Below are 7929 nucleotides of genomic sequence, written 5' to 3'. Positions count from 1 at the left end.
TCGTCAGAGAGAGCATTTGATAAGATCAAAGGTGAGCTGTTTACTTAGGGCCATCCCAGGGTTAGGTACAAGGGGTACCCTAGGGAGGGAAGAGGTACCTTCCCTGACATCAGAAGAATCCAGCAGAGACCCTCAGGAAGACAGCTGAGTGCAGTAGGAAGTGCCAAAATTTCTCTAGAATGTTGCAGAGACCTTTTAGAAGCTGCAGGGACCTTCAGAATGGCACCAGCAACCAGACCCCTTTATAATGACCAGCAGAAGCTTCTGTTAGCCAATTTAAAGGGGTCTGTGCTGGTCACTGATGCCATTCTGAAGGTCCCTGCATCCATCAGAAAGTCTCTGCATAGTGGATAAGAACAAAGGTGTGGATAATGAGATAAGGTAGCAATTCTGCCCCTCACTGATAAGCAAATTAGCAGATAGTGAATTCACATAAAAGAGTACTGACTGTATTTGATTTTTGAATAGCCTCAGGGCTTGAGGTAATTGGTTACAGGATAATTGGTTACAGGACCTCTGAGAGGAATTTTATCAGGGGGGTACAAAGTTTCTTTTGGGCCCCTTCCAAAAGTTGGGGTGGTAGTGACAGAATGAAGGCAAAACAGGCAGGGGGAAAGTGGCAACAGCTGGAATAGTCATTGGAACCCAGGTCTACCAGTCTCCCCAATGTGGCGTTGGCAGCTAGATATGGAAAACCAAACACACTCCTCTCTAAAATCTTTCAAATATAGGAAATCATTGGAACAGATAGTATCATCTCACACTAGAATTTAAGCCTCACACTAGAATGGAAAGTGTCCTGTGTACATCAAAACTGACTTCTGCAGTAGCTGCAGTTCCACAGCTGTGTTCCTGAGCTCCTTGGCACTCCTTCATGGTTAACAGATCTACAAACCAAAGAGCTAGGTCAGTTTCCTCCCAGAAGTAACACGGTTAAGGAATGTATGCATTCCTGGGCTTTGTGTGTATGGCTTCTGGCAGTAGTTGCTGCCATGTGCCCAGAGTAATGCACTCAGTATCCCATGTGGGTAGTGAGTTTGGGTGAGACTGGAAAATGTAAAATCTCAGGAAATTTCTGGGCCTCCTTCTTTGGCTCCCGGGTCCCCTTTCTGATAAGGGTAAAAATTACCCTCTTTACCCCCCTCTCCTAGGTCCTGATTGGTTATATCATCTTTTCATTATCCTTGTTTTTATTGGAGGGTCTGTGGGACCCACCAGAAATTGGGTCATGACCCACTAAATTGGTCCTGACCCACTGTTTGAGAAATGCTGACCTAGCCAGTTTGTTTCTCAAATTTTTTCTGTCTTGCAAAGTATAAAGAATTTTGCTACTTGTGCAGAACTGCTTCCAGCTCTTAGAAAATGATGTGAATATGTGGCCTTGTTCTTCTGCTTTAAGGCTACAATCTTATTTGCTTACCTGAAAATAAGCCCCATTGAACACAGTAGGATTTACATATTGTTAATGGTCTTCTGTGAATTTTTTTTAACTATAACCAGCATTCTGAATAAGCTGTTGTAGCCAATGGGAACAGTGCACTCTGGCCAATCAGCGCCAGTTTTCTTCGGTGATGTTTCGTATAGCACTGTTTCAGACAGCAGACCTGTATTGATGACAGCTCCATCCTGTATTAATGGAGATATAAATGTATGGCTACGCTTTCTTTCTAACTTTAGAACAAAAAGCATGAACATCTCCCAGGTTTCCAGGGACAGAAATCTCTTTTCTCCTCTTTTTCTCTTTTCTCCTGCTTAAATATGTGTCTCCTGATGTAAAATAATGAATGTTTTATTTTCCTTCGCAGTCCAGCGGCACACCTTCATTTATTTCCTGAGTTCAGGCCTTTAATAGTAACTGAAATGTTTTTAATCCTGTCCATCCTTAATTAATAGCAAGCAAACACGAGAAAGGAAATTCCTTTAGATATGCCAACTTTTCCTTTTTCTTATTGTTATCAGTGGGATAGCTAATATGAAAGTGATTTTTAAAAACCTTAATTCCAAAGGCTGTCATGTATTTATAACTTCTAGCAATGGTCTTGCCTCATCTAGAGACTGTATTTCTTCTCTTTTCCAATGACTGTTCATTTTAAATGAGATTCTCCATCTTAATCTAATGTTTCTTTCCTCTAAACACATAATCAAACATTTCAGTTTCCTTTAAATTCTGCATGATTTTGGTTGGTAACAACTGTCATGTTGATGGTTTGGTCTCAGTTGTATTTTATTCCTTGCCTGCACTCTACAGATTGTTCTATATTTCATTCTACTGCTTATAAATTTAAACAAGATATCTCTGGCTGGGAAGCTCAATTCTTGCACTTAATACCTGTACTCTCATGAAATTGTGGTGTTACAGTGGCATAGCTAAGGGGGGCAGGAGATACATTGCTCTAGGTACCATGCCTTTGAGGGGATACCCAAAGTTGGATTCCAAGGTGGAACCAGAGCTAGCCGGCCTAATATGTCTCCCTGCCAGTGCATGGGGTGTGTGTGTGTGTGAGAAGGTACTATGTCAGCGAGGATGCCTCATCGCCACCACAGTACCTTCTCATGCACCCTTCCTTGTGGGCACTTAGAGCGGTTGCAAGCCTTTCTGAGCGGCCAACTGCTTTTTTTGCCACCAAAAAAAGTGAAAAAGCTGTTGACTGCTCAGAGCAGTTCGTAACAACTCCAAGCTTGCCATAAACCCTGAAGTAATTGACAGTTGTGTCATCGCATCACCGCAATTACTTCCAGGTCCAGCACTTGCAAGGAGTGACATCTGATGTCACAGCCCCAGGTGCCTCTATAGCAAAGCTGGGCATATGTAGCATATGTGTCCTGTAGCACAACTGGACACAGTTCTGTCTTCTTTTCTAGAGCCTTTTTTTGGATCACAGTGCTCTTGCCTGCTTCATGTTATCTGTTGCCAGATTACCCTACCTGACTTCTTTGGTCTACTGCTGCGTATACCACTTGGCCTAAGTTCAGTCCCCTATAGCTTTCTCCAAGGTGAATGTGTCTGTCTTGTTGAAGTGAAGAAACCTCGACTAACTGCTCTCTTTCTCTGAGACAGCTACATTCTGTGTTATTCCTTTGCCTTACATATTAATGGGCAACAGAATTCTTAAGTGAAGTATGCTACAGAAATGCCAAAGACTAATGTCCTTATTTTCTGCAAGGAGGCAGAGTATGAAAACAAATGTCCCTCCCCATTTGTCCACCCTCTCTTACTTAGATCTATAACTAATGGATCTTTCTTCTTTTATTTTTGCAGAAGGATCTCCCTTTGCCTAGAAAAAACAGTAGGTGAGTACTGTACAGGATTTCTGTGTTCATAATACATGTAAAAGGATCCCGGGATGCAAGATAACTCTCTCTTTAAAGCCTGTTTGCTGGGTCTCCACAGGGAGAAAGATACTTTGCTGGAAATACATGTTGCTATTTTCCCAGCTTAAGGACTAGTTTAAACATGATGGCTCCCATGCAAAGGCTGGCAGATGCAACATTGAATATTATGTTCTCACTATGTACATTGTGCCATTCCGTGGGGGGGGGGAATGGTAAGTACTGCAGGCGCTGAAATGTATAAGTGGCCCCTCCCACTTGCTATCAGAGCTATTCCGTGCAGCAGGAACAATTTGCAGCTGCTTTCTGAACCAAACTTGTGTCCTGTGAGTTGCTGTTGCTGCCCAAAATAGCTCCAATAGAGAGTGGGAGGGGCCACTTACACAGCGTGTTGAGGCGCCTGCAGTACTTAACCTCCCCCGCATTGCTACTGGTTCCAGTAGCTACTGCATGCTGTGTATCTCCAGTGGTAGTGGAACTGGAGTATAGACATTGGGGAGAATGTGTACAGTGTGAAATTTTTACACATGGACCACTGTTCTGGGAAAGAGCATTCTCCACATGGGGGTCATCATGACATTTCAACCCATTTCTGCCCAGCCCACAGGCGTACACATTTGATTCCTGTTGCAGCACTGGGCAGAAATGGCTTAATGGGCCTTTAAAAGCTGTTATCAAACTTTAGGGTTGTTTTAATTGTCTCCCAACCTGCCTGAACCTCACCCTGATTCCATTATCGTGCCAGTTTTAGCATTCATTCTGCACATTGTACAAACTCTCCCCCCTTTTTAAATGCTCACCCTGATCAGCAGCTAGATTTCTTGGAAATCCTCTCTTAAGAATTAAATGGGGGTGGGAAGCCGCTCATCAAATCAACTGGCTAGCAAGTCTTGTTGCCACAGATATCCTTGCACCCTTATTTTATCTCTAGGTTGGCAATTGTGTATCCCTTGGGAACTGATTTTGCCGTGGGGGCTCCAGTTACTAATTCCTGTGAAAGGAAATTTTTCCTTTATAAGTATCAGTAGCAGCCTGAGGAGAGACACAGAGGAACACAAAACAGTGGTTGTTCTATTGACAGGAAGCCCATCCTGAGCTGCCCAGTGTGTGGGACTGCAGTGGTGCTGAAAATAACTGCTGCTGCATCCAGTGTGCCTAGACAGCTGCCGCTGTCTCCTCAGGAGAAAGGAACTTTCGTTCCCTTCCCCCTGGGTAAAGCAAGTAGCCCTGCAATGGGACTACTCAATTCTACAATGACCCAAGGGTCGGCGTAGAATTTAGAGCCTCTGTGTCAGGCAGACAGCCCGGCATGGAGGCTCGGGACCTGGTGGACCGAAGTTTCACTGGTTCCACCTCTCTCCCATCCCGCTCCACCTGGCATGCCTCCTTCCTGACCTCTCTCTGCCCTCTCTCTGTCTCCCTGCCCCGGAACGTCTCCTTCCTACCTCCTCCCACATCCCCACCTACCTCTCCGGTGCCCAGTGGTCCATGCGACTGCCAAGCAGTGGAGCTGAGGTGCTCCATCAGCTCTAGGGCCTGTAAATGTCAGCTCTAGGGCCCGTAAACGTGCCTTACGGCAGGTTTGCGAAAGTGCATGCTGGCGGTGAACCTGTGTGCACTGGTTAGAATTGGGCCCTGAATCTGTTAAATCATTATGTATTTACACGTATACTTTACATACATAATTGGTTAACTAAAACAGAACCAAATGTTCAGTGTAGGTGGAATATTAAATTAACATGACCTTTCACTTGCAAATATGCATTCAGAGTTTTTATTTATTTATACTCGCAATGTTGAAAATTTTGCAGGAAAGCTTTCAGGTGTGAGCATTATTTGATGGTTCTCCTCTACTTGTTCTGTATTTTTCTGTCACATATTAAAACTGTCCATATTTACCCCAGCATAGCATCTTTTCCAGTAGCACTTTGCTGTTGTTTCTTTTGGATTGTGATCCCTTGGGGTCAAAGAACCACCTTTTGATGTATAACACCAGTTTGAACTTTGTTTCTTGAAAAGCAGTATATACATTTTTAGTAATAATTAAAAATTGAAGTTTGATAACCATATGGTCATAGTCAAGTCTGTAGCAAAGAATTCATAGAATATGTACACCCCTTTATTTCTGTGGACAAGCAAATATGTGGACAAGTGTATTTACACTCCTGAAGAGACAAGGCAGTATTCAGTTTGGAAGTTGCTTGCCTCTTCAGGTGTTGTGGCTGCTGTAGGGAAAAATAAAACCATCAAAAGATCATGGCTACAATATTGCCTCCATGGGAAAGTGCATGGGAGGAATGAATGTAATGAGATTATGTTCTTTCTGATTCTTGCTTGTGGAGTATGCTATGGATTTTCTATCTGACTAGTGAAATGCTCATCAGATGGTTAAGAATATGTATAGTGCAGCTGTGCTGGTTGTTGCTTACCGTATTTTTCGCTCCATAAGACGCACCTGACCATAAGACGTACCTATTTTTTAGAGGAGGAAAACAGGAAAAAAATATTCTGAACCAAATAGTGTAATAAAATATTTAATAAACTATAACAGAATAACATTTGAACCATGTAAAGTGAACAGCAGTCAACAGTGGCATTAAGAACTGTCATTAACAAATGGAGAGACTTAAAGGTTTGAGTACTCTGTTTTTCTGGAAACCCCAAGAACTCATCATCGCTAGAGTCAGAATTTATGAAGCTCATTTGCTCACAATCACTGACATCACTTTCTTTGCTGTCTTCATATAAGATACCATCTTCACTTCCATCTAAGGCATTGCTAATGCCACATTTTTTGAATGACTGTACAAGGATCTCCTCCTTTACTGAGCCCCATGATGTTTTCACCCATTTTTTCAGAAGTACTCCAGGACGTTTGGACCACACCTTTTCAACCCATATTCTCATTCCATTTTCATCCATCCATCCTGGCATGAAGATCCCCCCCTTTCTTAGGGTGAATGTGAGCATAAACTGGCCTGAAGATCCCCCCCTCCTTAGGGTGAATGTGAGCATAAACTGGCATGAAGATCCTCCCCCTTCTTAGGGTGAATGTGAGCATAAACTGGCATGAAGATCCTCCCCCTTCTTAGGGTGAATGTGATCATAAACTGGCATGAAGATCCTCCCCCTTCTTAGGGTGAATGTGAGCATAAACTGGCATGAAGATCCTCCCCCTTCTTAGGGTGAATGTGAGCATAAACTGGCATGAAGATCCTCCCCCTTATTAGGGTGAATGTGAGCATAAACTGGCATGAAGCATAACATAACGTGCACTCTTTTTTGCAGTATTCGCTTCATAAGACGCACGCACTTTCTCCCCACTTTTTTTGGGGGGAAAAAGTGTGTCTTATGGAGCGAAAAATACGGTATATGTGTGCACCCACACTTAATTCTTCACCCTTTGCTTCTAGGCCTGTTAAGCATGACCGTGTTTTTCCTTAACGTGTGGTTTGTTGGCTTGATATTTGCAGAGTTCAGGATGGGGAACATATTTGCACGCCAGGCTTACTCGTTCATAGACAAAGCACTCTCAAACATACACAGAGCATACAGAACTACACTTCTATAGGATTGTAGGGGGATTTGAGTGGGCTCTCTTGTAAGTTAAAAGAACACAGATTCTCCAAACATAGACTCATGTAACCACCATAGCTTTCTGTTGGTATCCCTCTTGTCCCAACTTGCAGACCAAGTCAGAAGAAGAAAGTGGGTAGACCAGCATTGATAGCTTGGGACCTTAATAGATTTCCAAAGAAACATTTTTGGGATGCATTTGCCTGCATGCACTGAAGATACCAAAATTATCAGTCTAGAAAAATATTGGTATTCAGATGGATCACTGCCTTTTTTAGCAGTATATCCTAGCATTGCCCTTGTGTTTAATTGGGTAGAACGCTGAAGCCATTCAGTCATGAGGGAACATTGGGCAGCATTTTTGTTATGTGCAGCAGTTTGAACTGATAAGAAATAGAATAATGCCCCAGCTTTGGATGCAACTTTGTCTTGGGTCAGTCCAAAGTGGGAGGGGGGGGAGCGGTTAGCGTACCCCTTCCCCTCACAACTCGCTTTGCATTACCAGTGTTGCCAAGATTTCAGTGCGGAGGTCAATATTCCTATATCTTGAAGCACTTTCCAGCAATGTTCAAGTTTGAAATGACGCTGAAGGAAATTCTTGAGTTCAACAAGAATGAAGAGCATGTTTGTGGGAAATAGATGCGCAGTAAATATAGGGGAAGCCTGTGGAATTGAGCTGAGTTTCTGAGACTTCAGCTAAGTGTTCATTTAACTGAAAAAAAAGAGGAGGAGGTGGCAGCTTCAACATGGTTCAAGATATACCTACATCTCCTGGAACACTGGCATGTGTCAAGGCAGAAGCTATGCCAAAGCCCATACTAAGAAGGCTTGAAGAAGCCTCTCTTCATTTGTTGCTGGAAATGTAAACCTGTCAGTATGGAGATTGCTTGGAGGCACATGGTGTTGGCGCATGCATATATTCTCAGGTGTAGTGGTTGGCATATGTTTGTATTTCTTTTGCTGTGTACATATATTTGTTGTTTAGGTGCATGTGTTCATGTGTTTGTATGCATCCAGGTGGAA

The sequence above is a fragment of the Tiliqua scincoides genome, chromosome 2, assembly GCF_035046505.1.
Source record: "Tiliqua scincoides isolate rTilSci1 chromosome 2, rTilSci1.hap2, whole genome shotgun sequence".
NCBI classification, from domain to species: domain Eukaryota; kingdom Metazoa; phylum Chordata; class Lepidosauria; order Squamata; family Scincidae; genus Tiliqua; species Tiliqua scincoides.
This window is presented reverse-complemented; position numbering follows the sequence as displayed.